This window comes from Nannospalax galili, unplaced genomic scaffold, assembly GCF_000622305.1.
Source record: "Nannospalax galili isolate Female #2095 unplaced genomic scaffold, S.galili_v1.0 scaffold79, whole genome shotgun sequence".
NCBI lineage: Eukaryota > Metazoa > Chordata > Mammalia > Rodentia > Spalacidae > Nannospalax > Nannospalax galili.
Window position 1 is genome coordinate 1,975,765 of NW_008343959.1, and position 11,207 is coordinate 1,986,971.

Genomic DNA, 11,207 nt, shown 5'->3' on the forward strand with positions numbered 1-11,207 from the left:
CTCACACACACACACACACACACACACACACACACACACACACAAAATTAGGCTTATCAGACACCAGCATGTGCTTAAAGTGAACTAAATCAAACGAATCATTTCAGCTGCAGAGGCAAAGGAGCATTCTGATGATGGTTCTAATGAAGTGTTTATTATCACATCTTTTCAATCCCACTTTTCAATACCACTCCCTTCACAGGAGTTCTAAAATACAAGAACCAGGATAGTACTTCTCAGGAACAATCCATGAAACTGTCATATTTGTACAATGAGAACACAGTCCGTTGCAGGATATAGAAAGGTCCATGAATTAATGCCTGGGCTTTTTGCTTCCATAAGAGATATCTCACTCAACCTACCAATTTTTAATCTATAACTTTGAGTAAAATGTGTGGTACATACTTCTCAACTTTAAAATAGTATAGGAACATTTTTTATATAAGGCGATGATCAACATTAAATGACTGAACATAGTACAGTTATTTGAAGAGTCCTGGCAACATTGTACACACATGGAAAAAATTGCATGGAGTATTCTACAGATGAGTAAACGTTTAAGAGATGTTGCTGCCTTGTGAAATAACATGCACACAGTCATGCCATTATTGAGCAGTAAATTTAAGTAACAAGCAAAGAATCTGATTAGAGAAACTATTTTCTTGAAAACTTTTCATAACCACATACTTGTTTTCTTCCTTGGCCCCCAAATGCATGTCACCTGCATTGAAGATGGTTCCTTTCCCCAAAGCTCACAGAATAATGAAAAGCAGATCTGTCTTGATGACAAAAGACTAGAATATGACACTTGGGGATCATGCCACTCTAACTGAGCTGCAACACATGGTGAGGTAGCTATCGCCTTCTGGAGAGACAGTGGTGGTACTGATATGTGAAATTGTTACTGCATTCTGGGGAGATGCAGACTTATATTTGAACCATGGCAAAATATTGTGAAGACATAAAGTTGAAGACACTGAAAGTGTAGTAGTTTCAACTCAGCCCACTAAATGTTCTTACTAAAATGGAATTGGTCCAGTAATTACCTCTCATCATACAATGATGAGAGAGACATAGTAAAACACAAATAGACAAAATATGAAATGACTGGAAAGTAAGAGAAACCCTCAAAATTCTAAGAGTCCCATTAAAATATTCTTTTCACAAGATTCTTACATTTGTTTTCCTTGATATCCATTGTACATACTCATATACCCCCCAAATACTTTCCTTGTTTTATTCAATATCAATATTTAAACTTCCCTTAGACATCATTGAACATCCACTGTATTTGCAAGACTCCATAAGTGATAATAAACCAAAATCCAGTAATAAATAATAAAAAATAAAATGACCTCTTTGTTTTTCATATATCTATCTATATCTATCTATCTATCTATCATCTATCTATCATCTATATATATCTATATCTATATCTATCTATCTATCTATCTACCTCTAAATATATATATATATGAAAAGGCCAAAGTTAATTTAATACTATATAAAACAAAATTAAAGTTAATAAAATTCTGAAATTTACTTCTGGAGTTAATGAATACATGAATATGCTAATTTTGATGAAAATAAGATAATTTTTGTGACTTCATAGTTGCCTAATACAATGAGTTTTCTATTTCTAAACATATATCATTGGAAGTTCAGATCAAAAATTTCACTAATTTTCTGCTTTTCCAGGCAGAAATTACTTACTTTGCTTTTAAGCTAATCAAATTGTATCTATGCATATATATAATGTTTTTCAGCACACTTGTAGAGGTCAGAGGACAGGGTGCAGGACTCACTTTTCTCCTTTCATTATGTGGGTTCCAGGGTTCAAAATATGGTCACCATGTTTGATGTGCTTCTACACACTGTGCCATCTCAATGGCCCCCAAGTAGTAATTAATATTTTATTTTTCTAGCATAGAAATATTCCCATAATGGTTATCTTACAAGTGACATAATCAGGTTTAATGGACTTTCAATCAGGTTTAATGGTCTTTCACAAAGTAAGTCTCTCTAAATATTGCCACTGCTTAGTGTGACTAGTTAGGATCACTAGTATTTTTTAAACTGCAAAAAAATTGTAACATGTTTTAGAAAGAAAAGTCTTTGAAATTATTTTTTTAATTTAATGAACAGTATACGATTACAAATACACATACTTGTCAACTAGATGATGAACAGAGCATAACACATACCCTGGGAACATAGTATGTTTTAATTAGTATTATCCTTCTCCCTACAGAATAGTCACCACCTTGATTTTTTTAAATTATGAAAACAGCATGATATTTGCATTAAAACCGACACACTTATCAATGGAATAAAACTAAGTACCCAGATTTAGAATCATACCCTGATTGTCACTCAATTATTGACAAAAGGGTCAAATAAATATATACATTGGAGTAAAGAGAGACTATTCAACAAAAGGTGCTGGCCAAATTGCACAAATACATGTAGAAGAATGAAAATAGATCCCTATTCCTCACCCTGCCCAATCTGAATTCCAGATGGTTAAGGACCTTTGCATAAGATGTATCAGTACCTTGAATCTGATAGAGGAGAAAGTTGTGGGAGACAGGCTTGAGCCTAGGGTGAAAGTCTTATTGACAGCCATACAGTCCCGAGGCAACGGCCTGACCATTGGAGCCACAAGAAATGCCTTGTGACATTTGCTCCCATTGGCAGATCATGAAACTGATACCAAGAGCTTGCCACTCCCTAGTCACCACCCTTGGAATTCCAAATTGCAACACTTAGATATTGCAACAGTCAGGGTCACGTGGTTTCCAGGAATCCAGGCTTTGTAATCTGAAATCCGATATGCTAATGAGGCATCTACCTGCTATTCTGTGATAGGATGTTAAGTCTATTATGCTAATAGGATGCAAAGCCTGTTATTCTAATAAGGTATCCTACTTGCTGTACTGTGATAGGATGCTAAACCTGTTATGCTAATAAGGCATCCTACTTGATGTGCTGTGATTGGACCACTACCCTTATATAAGCTTGTGCCTTCCTGCAATAAACCAGACCTGTATCACTGAACCTGGTCTCCTGTGTGTGAATGCGGCTCTGCTGACACAATCTCCTCACCAGCCCTGGGGTGTGGGACCAGGCAGCACAAGGCAAGCAGAAGAGCTGCCTCAGCACTGGGTGAGCAGAAGAGCGGCCTCAGCCCAATGCAGGCAGAAGAGCAGCCTCAGCTCAATGCAGGCAGAGGAGCAGCCTTGACACCCGTAAGAACAAAGGAGCGGTACCCACGAAAACGGAGGAGCAGCCACCACTGGCAGTGACTGCAAAAAGTAAGAAATACTTTTCTGGTACTTATAGGTAGAGGACAGGTCATTCTGAACAGCACCATAATAGTGAATACCTTAAGAACAACAGTAGGCAAATGGTACCTCATGAAATTAAATATCTTCCCTATAGTAAAGGACAACATCATTCCAGCAAAGATGCAGTCTACAGAATTGGAAAATGGCTTTACCAGCCTTATGCCCATGAAGCATTATACTATATGTAGAATATACAAAAAGCTCAAAAATCTAACAATAAAAAAAAGAGTTAATTAAAAATTTGGGCAAAATACTAAGCAGAGAGTGATTCCAAAGATGAAATGCAAATGGCCAAAGTACTTTAAGGCTCAATATATTGAGCCTTTATGGAAATACAAATCAAAACTTTGAGATTTCATCTTTAATCAGTATGACCAAGATTTCAATATTAAATGATGATAAATTCTGGCAAGGATGTGATGAATGAGAACCATTTGTTCACTGCTAGTGAGCATGCAAATTGGTGTAGTCACTATTGAAAAGAGTGCTGATGTGCCAGAAAGCTAGCAAGTAAATCCATCAAATGATCCAGTTTTAACACTCTTGAACATACACCCAAAGGACTCTATACCTCACTGTAGAGATAATATTTATCCAGGTTCATTGGTTGTTTATTCACAAAATCCCATACATGCAAACAATCCAGACTTCCATCAAAGGAGGAATTGATCATCAAAGTATAGTACGCTTACACTGTTTGGGGCTGGAGAGATGTCTCAGTAGTTAAGTGCACTGGGTTTTCTTGCAGAGGACCTGGGTTCAATTCCCAGCACCCACATGGTGGTTAACAACTGTCTATAACTCCAGTTCCAGGGGACATGATGCTCTCTTCTGACCTCTGCAGGCATTGAACGACAAGGGTGCATCTAAATACATGCAGACAATATACTTATCCACATAAAATAAAAAGTAATAAATAAAGTATTTAATAAAATAACAATTAAATTATGAAATGTTCATGTAAGTGGAAGGAACTGCAAATAGTCATCCTGAAAGGCAATCAAGATCAGGAAAGATAAATGTCACATGCTCATTCACATATGTAGATGCTAGTTTGGGATATTCAGTAAGGTGTATTTACATTGGACAAATTATGGAGCTAATAAAACTAGTAAAGGGTCATGTGGGGACATTTTCCTTGAAGGGGAGATAGAAGGCAGTAATATAAATGTGGATAGATAAAGAGTGGAATAGGAAAGGTTAAATAAGGTGGGGGAATGGCCAGGGAGAACAGAGGAATGAGTAAGGGGGAGATAAACAAAACTAAAGTCTGAATAAAATGTCACATGAGTGTCCACCACAGTATTCATATATATAGTAAAAGAAGTTAAAAGGAGTTTAAATGAAGTTGTTATATAAAAGGTGTTTAAGGATCCCAAAAGACACCATAAAATAGCAAATAAAAATTCAGTGCAAGGAACTGACTTCTTCTTTTGGGTTTGTTGACCAGTGGGAGAGTATATAGCACCGATACTGGCTATAGCTATTTCTCTCCAATATCCACCATTATCTGATGGTAAACCCTATTTCTGAAAACCTATATTCATAAATTATAAAACACATACAGATAAATCAAATTGGCATTAACCTCAACATTTTACTTTGCCGGGCTAGGTTTCATAGTGCTAGAAGGAGCTATGAATGTTACTAGAAGAAAAAGTAATCATCAGCTTTACCCAATTGTAATACTGAGCTAGAGTAACAACTGAACTGGCATGATATGCACAATGTTCAATAATGGCAGAATGTAATAGGCATAATCAACCAACTTCTGACTGGATTTAAGTTACAATTCACAAGATAGAGTCCATCCTTAGTCCAGCTATCAGGGCATAAACCTCAGGGTAGAGAAGTCATAGGCCATAGAGGGAGCCTCCCAATCCTACTATGCTAAATATATATAGCATTGAGTTGACTCCTATTTATTTCATGTTTTGATCCTACATCAGTGCATCTCTCAACTCTCATCGAAGAAGCTGCTTCTTGTAGAAGATAGCAATTGAGCCAGAGACCCACAAATAGTCAATGTGCAGGGAATAATATACTGAGGAATGCTTGGCTATAAATGGGACACATATATCACACCCTCTACTCTCAGAGTTCAGGAATCATTGTGAAAGGGGGAGCTACAAGTTCAGAAGAGCCAGAGGTAGTGGATGAATCCAAGGAAATCATGTTGTTTTCATATAATAAGGCAGCTGCATATGAACCCACAGCACTAGTGACACCATGCATGAAGACCAATGAAGCCCAAGTCAGAAAACAGCCAAGCCTGGATGGGAAATATGGGCATGAAGCTCCAGTCCCAGAGGAGAAACTACTGGAAATTAATAGCTACTAAAAGAGAGAAAGCTGTCTTCTTTTTTTTTAAGGATGTGGTGCAGGTTCTAAGTGATGGACACACACACATGCACTTGGGGAATACGAATTCAAATTGATAGGTCTTTAAAAAAGAAAAAAATAATAATAATAAAGGATATGAAGTTGTGGGTGCACATAAAGTGGGGATGCACATGAGATAGATGTTTTTCATATGATCAAAATATGTTCTATGGATTTCTCAAAGTATCAACAAAAATTAATTATGCTCCTATTTTCCTCAGGTATATTTACCAAACACTATGTATTCTCATATTTATAGTTGAATATGTACGTATATGCCTACATGTGTGATCTTGCTCAAGCAATTATGTATGAATGTGTGTGTGTGTGTGTATGTGTGTGTGTGTGTGTGTAGAACTGCATGAATGTTAAATGATGTAAGGTATATTAAAACTAGATATTTGAAAACATGAAATGCTGTGATAAAATATTTGGTGAAAAGATTTAAGAAGATAGATACAAAACTGAAAGTGTAATATTTGCATAAATGCTAAGGGAATGCTGGCTAATGTTGCAGCATACATTTGGTTCCATTGTGCATTCTTAAAAAAAAAAAGAATTGACTGAATACAAAAGAATACTAGTTTCTATGAAGAAATAAATTTGAAGTTCATTCGATTTAAACATCTGGCTGAAATTCAGTGATATCCTTTTTATCCTTTTATTTGTTTTTTATTTGTTTGTGTTTTGCTTCTTTAAATAATTTATTAAGAATGGTATATGCATATAAGATGTTTTGATCAAATACATGCCCACTCCCTCACTTCCAACACCTCCCATATCTCCCCATCACTTTTTCTTTCCTTTTTTTTTCTTCTTTCATTTATTTATTTTTATCGGGGTTTTGGGTACTCTAACATTCCCCCCTCTGAAGAGGTAAGCCTAAAATATTTTAAGGATTAGATATAAGCTCCCAAATACGTGTGACATTTTTAACCTTTGGGACAGAGTATGTCGCTAATAGTTCCAAGGACATTTTGACTTTTAGCCAACAAACTGGCTACTTTTCTTTGGGGTCTTTTTACCCTAACTGCCTAGCCAATTCCTACCCCCATTTGTATCATGGTATCCTCTGAAGAGGTTACCCAATTTGCCAATAGGGAATAGAGACACAGACTGCTCTGTGTCTGGCTTCTTCCATGGTGAAAAGGGACTCAGGGTGAGGCTATTGGAGTACCCCTTCAGTGGGTCTATCTAAACGACTCCCAAATTGCATAACTCTTATCTGTAGCAAAGAAAATCCTTGAGTGGTGAATAGGAGATGTGAAGGAGAGGTAAAGGCAAGAGTAATTAGCATTACAAGTTCTAGACAGGGAACCAAAAAAAAAAAAGTCAGAACAGGGCAATTTTCAAATGTTCATATCAGAGTCCATTGGAATTTCTTGACAAGAGGTTCCAAAAATATCCCTCTATTGGGTTCCTCCTCATTTTTCTTTTGTTTTCCAAAGCTGGACTCGATCGAGGGTGATGGATTCAGGATTTGTTGTCAGGTATGGTAGCTGTTGGAGTCGTTACAATTAGTGTCAGATACCTCTCAAAGGCTTCCAGATAGGGGGAGAAAACAAATTTATCCATCATTTTAGAAAAATAGCTGGTTGTCTCCCTTAGCTACAGGTAGGCACTACAGTATTGGAGACCAAGATTTGAAGTCTTACATATGAGTAGCACTTTATGATTAGGAACAAAATCATCAATGAGAAAAAATTGTCTAAATAATTTTTTATATGGACATAAGCCTTATGTCTGGGAAGTGTAATCCCTTAAACTCTCAAAGAAATATACTGATGACTACTCTGTGGTTATACTTTCCTGTGGGGTGTTGAATACTGTACAGTTGGCCCAATAAAACTATTTTTACCCTTCAGGTCATTTGAGGAACTGTTCCTCAGAGGTCATGTGGCCTTGGGAGGAGCCCTGGTTCCTTTCTTTTACCAGTTCCATCTATGTGAAGATAAGTCAAAGGTCCTACAAGAGCATGGCTGGCTTCACTTGGAATCATGGAGGAAATGTCTCCTCTGAGTTGACCCTCTTCTTTATAGACTGGACACTAGTCCAAGTCCATCTCGTGGGGTCTCCATGGCCTTCCTGAATGAGAGGACAGGTGACTCACCACAATTACAGTACATTTTGAGAGATGTTTCATAGTACCCTGGAACTTAGTCAACCTTGGATGGCATGGGGCAAAAACTGTCCTTTAAGTCCCTCTGACCAGATTAGTATAGGCCTCAAAGTATGGCTGCTAAACAAGGAATGAGGTTAGTTCCACCAGTCTGGTACTTTTAATTACCATGTGCTATGTAGGTACAGCTTGATCAACAAACCCAAATATCCTCAGATAAACCTTGACTAGATATATATTTGGTTCTTTCAAATAGTTGACTAAACTATGACCATAGAAATGTTAAGATTATGTGTATATTACTGTTGTTTCATCCTTCATAAATCATAACAAACCTGCACAGACCTTTATCACTAGCTTAGGCTTTCTCACTTTTTCTGTCTATTTTGGAAAATATCTCCATTCCCATATCCTTTTAACATCTTTTGCATTATCATTTTCTTTTTTTTCTTTTCAATAATTATGGGACATAATAACATTAACAAATAAATTTTCCATCTGTTGTGAGACTTCTTTTCCTGGGGATACTAAGCAATGCTTATTCCCTTTTAAAGTTCTGGTGTCAAGCCAACATTTGATTAAAGTTTTACTGGGGAACCAATGAATTTACTGACCTTGTTTACCCAGATGACTGAGGGGTTGCTGAAGTGTATGCATGACCCAAGGGTATGTACACTGGAAAGCCTTTACCCATCATGGGACATGACTTCTCTTCCTAGCCTTCCCAAGATTGCATAATTTAGCCCTACTCAAATCCAGGAGACCACGTGTGATTAGGGCCAAATTACATCCAGTTGGCTGGGATGAGTGGCTGGATACTCTGGTGAGGGTCCAATGATGCTGCTTGGCCCTCCTTTAATGAATGAACACAACTGTCAACAAGCCCAATTGTGACGATGTTTAGCAATCAGGTGCAGCCAAAGTCATGATGATGGTAGTTATTTCAGGCAGAAGAGACTGCTGTACAGCATCATTTTATCAAAAGGATGTAGAATTTAAAAGGATTTAGTACTAGGATCCACATATGAGGTTGAACATACATCTTTTGTTTTTCTGAGTCTTTGTTACTTCACTTAGTGTAACAGTTTCTAGATCCACCTATTTACCTGCAAATTTCATTATTTCATCTTTCTTTACTGCTGAATAAAACTCCATTGTGTAAATATACCACATCTTTGTTAACCACCCACCAAATGAGGGTCACTTAGGTTGCTTCCATCTCTTAGCTATTATGAAAACAGCAGCAACCAACATGGTTGTACAAGTGTCTCTACAATAGGATAAGTCCTTTGGGTATATGCCAAGGAGTGGTATAACTGGGTCATATGGTAGATTCACTTTTAGTTTTTTAAGAGTTCTCCACACTGTTTTCCATAGAGGTTGCATGAATTTGCAATCCCACCAGCAGTGAACGAGTGTTCCCCTTTCTCTACATCCTCACCAGCATTTGGTATCATTTGTTCTGTTGCTCCTAGCCTGTCTGATTGGGGTAAGGTGATACCTTAGGGTGGTTTTAATTTACATTTCCCTAATTACAAAGGATGTTGAACCGAGAAACCAAATGACCCAATTAAAAGATGGGCTAAAGATCTAAACAGAGAGTGCTCAAATGAAGAAATAAAGATAACTAAGAAACATCCTTTTATTTTTAACAGAAAAAAAGGAAAATTAACTCAACTGTGCTTTCCCACCTCATTTCATTGCAAGTAAGAATGTTCTTTTTCCTATGAGGTTAATCATTCATTTATAAATTTTTAAATAATTTGTTTTTCATTCTGCAAGAATTCATTTGACTACTTTTTTGTTTGTTTGTTTTCTGTTCCTAAATACATTAATTTCCTTTTATTTGAGTTTCTTGTGATTCAGAGGCTATAGAATTACAAACATCTTTTGTTGTGAGTTGATTTCACTTTTATAATGCATCTTCATTTTATATTTGATTCAAGTACCTAAAGTGTTAATGTTGGTGATTATTAAATATTTTCCCCCAAAGGAATAATAACTTGTTCGTTTGGATATGATGTTTGGAAAAAATAACTTAATTCTCAGGGGGATATACAATATCGAAAACAGTGTGGATCTTTACAGAGTTTCTTCACTCACTGAAGTCCTATCTCCAGTGCCCCAAGCTCTCCTATGATGCGATGTTGACATTATGCCACATCTAGATGTCTATATATCTTGTCCTTGAAGCTAAGTGAGCCCTGTGAACTATTTCAACAGCAGATAAAGCAGAATGTTGCAATTTGCAAGCTATTAATGTCTGAATTTAGTCTTTAAGAGACCTACATTCTCTATAGCCATTAGAAGTGACAGTTCTCAGAATTGAGGCCTTAAGTTAAAAGAAAACTGAGAAAATAATGTACAGAGATACACAGGAAGGAAACCAGGTGCTTCCCTATCTCGGGTGTAATAGCAGCTATCAAAGTGCACCAATTCCAGGTTGCTTGAGTGACAATATTTTCACAGTTCTGGCCATCCTTGAACCCTGAACTACATCATATGAATTGGAAGGAAAATAACTTATAAATTTATGAGAAAATAAAAAGAATTCATATTTAAACTACTACATTATCACAATTCATTTAATTTCTTTGTGAATTGTGAGATCTTTCTATATATAAAACATCATCATACTTCTAAAAAGTTTGTGGGTGTGGTATATGTATGTGTGCAAATGTGTGTGCAGGTGCACTTACCCATACAGGCTCTAGGTGAGGCCAGATGTTATTAAGTTGACATCTTAATTTGTTGAGGCCAAACTCGAGGCCACCATTTCAATTAGACTGACCAGGAAGTAAATCCTCAGGATCCAACTACTCCCTCCTACAAGCATGCCCACATCCATCCCTGACTGTTATACCTTATTGAAGAATTTAAATCAGGCAATCATGCTTACACAGCAAAACTTTACCCATTGAGCTATCTCTCAGCCTAGGAATGGGATTTTTTTTTGAAAATAATTTCCTGAATATACATTTAGATGGATCATAGATTTGTTTAAAACAATCTAAATGTCATAGCGATTTCATATTTTTCAAAATAGCTTTGTTACATTTAATTAATTAATTTACTTATTTGTGTGTGCCTGTGGACACCATAGCCCAGATGTGTTGAAGGCAGAGGAGACTTGGAGAGCTTGGAGAGGAGTCAGTTTTTCCCTTCTACCATGTGAGTACTGGAGATTTAAATCAAGTCATCAATTTTGGTGGTTCAATGCCCCACCATCTTGTAAGCTCTGAGATTGCATATTAATACTATATTTCGGTAAAATTGAAGGTTAAGATTTATAATCTTTTCTTCATTTAATATTGTATTCATAGTTCAATGTATTTTATTATGGTGTCCATAAATACTAT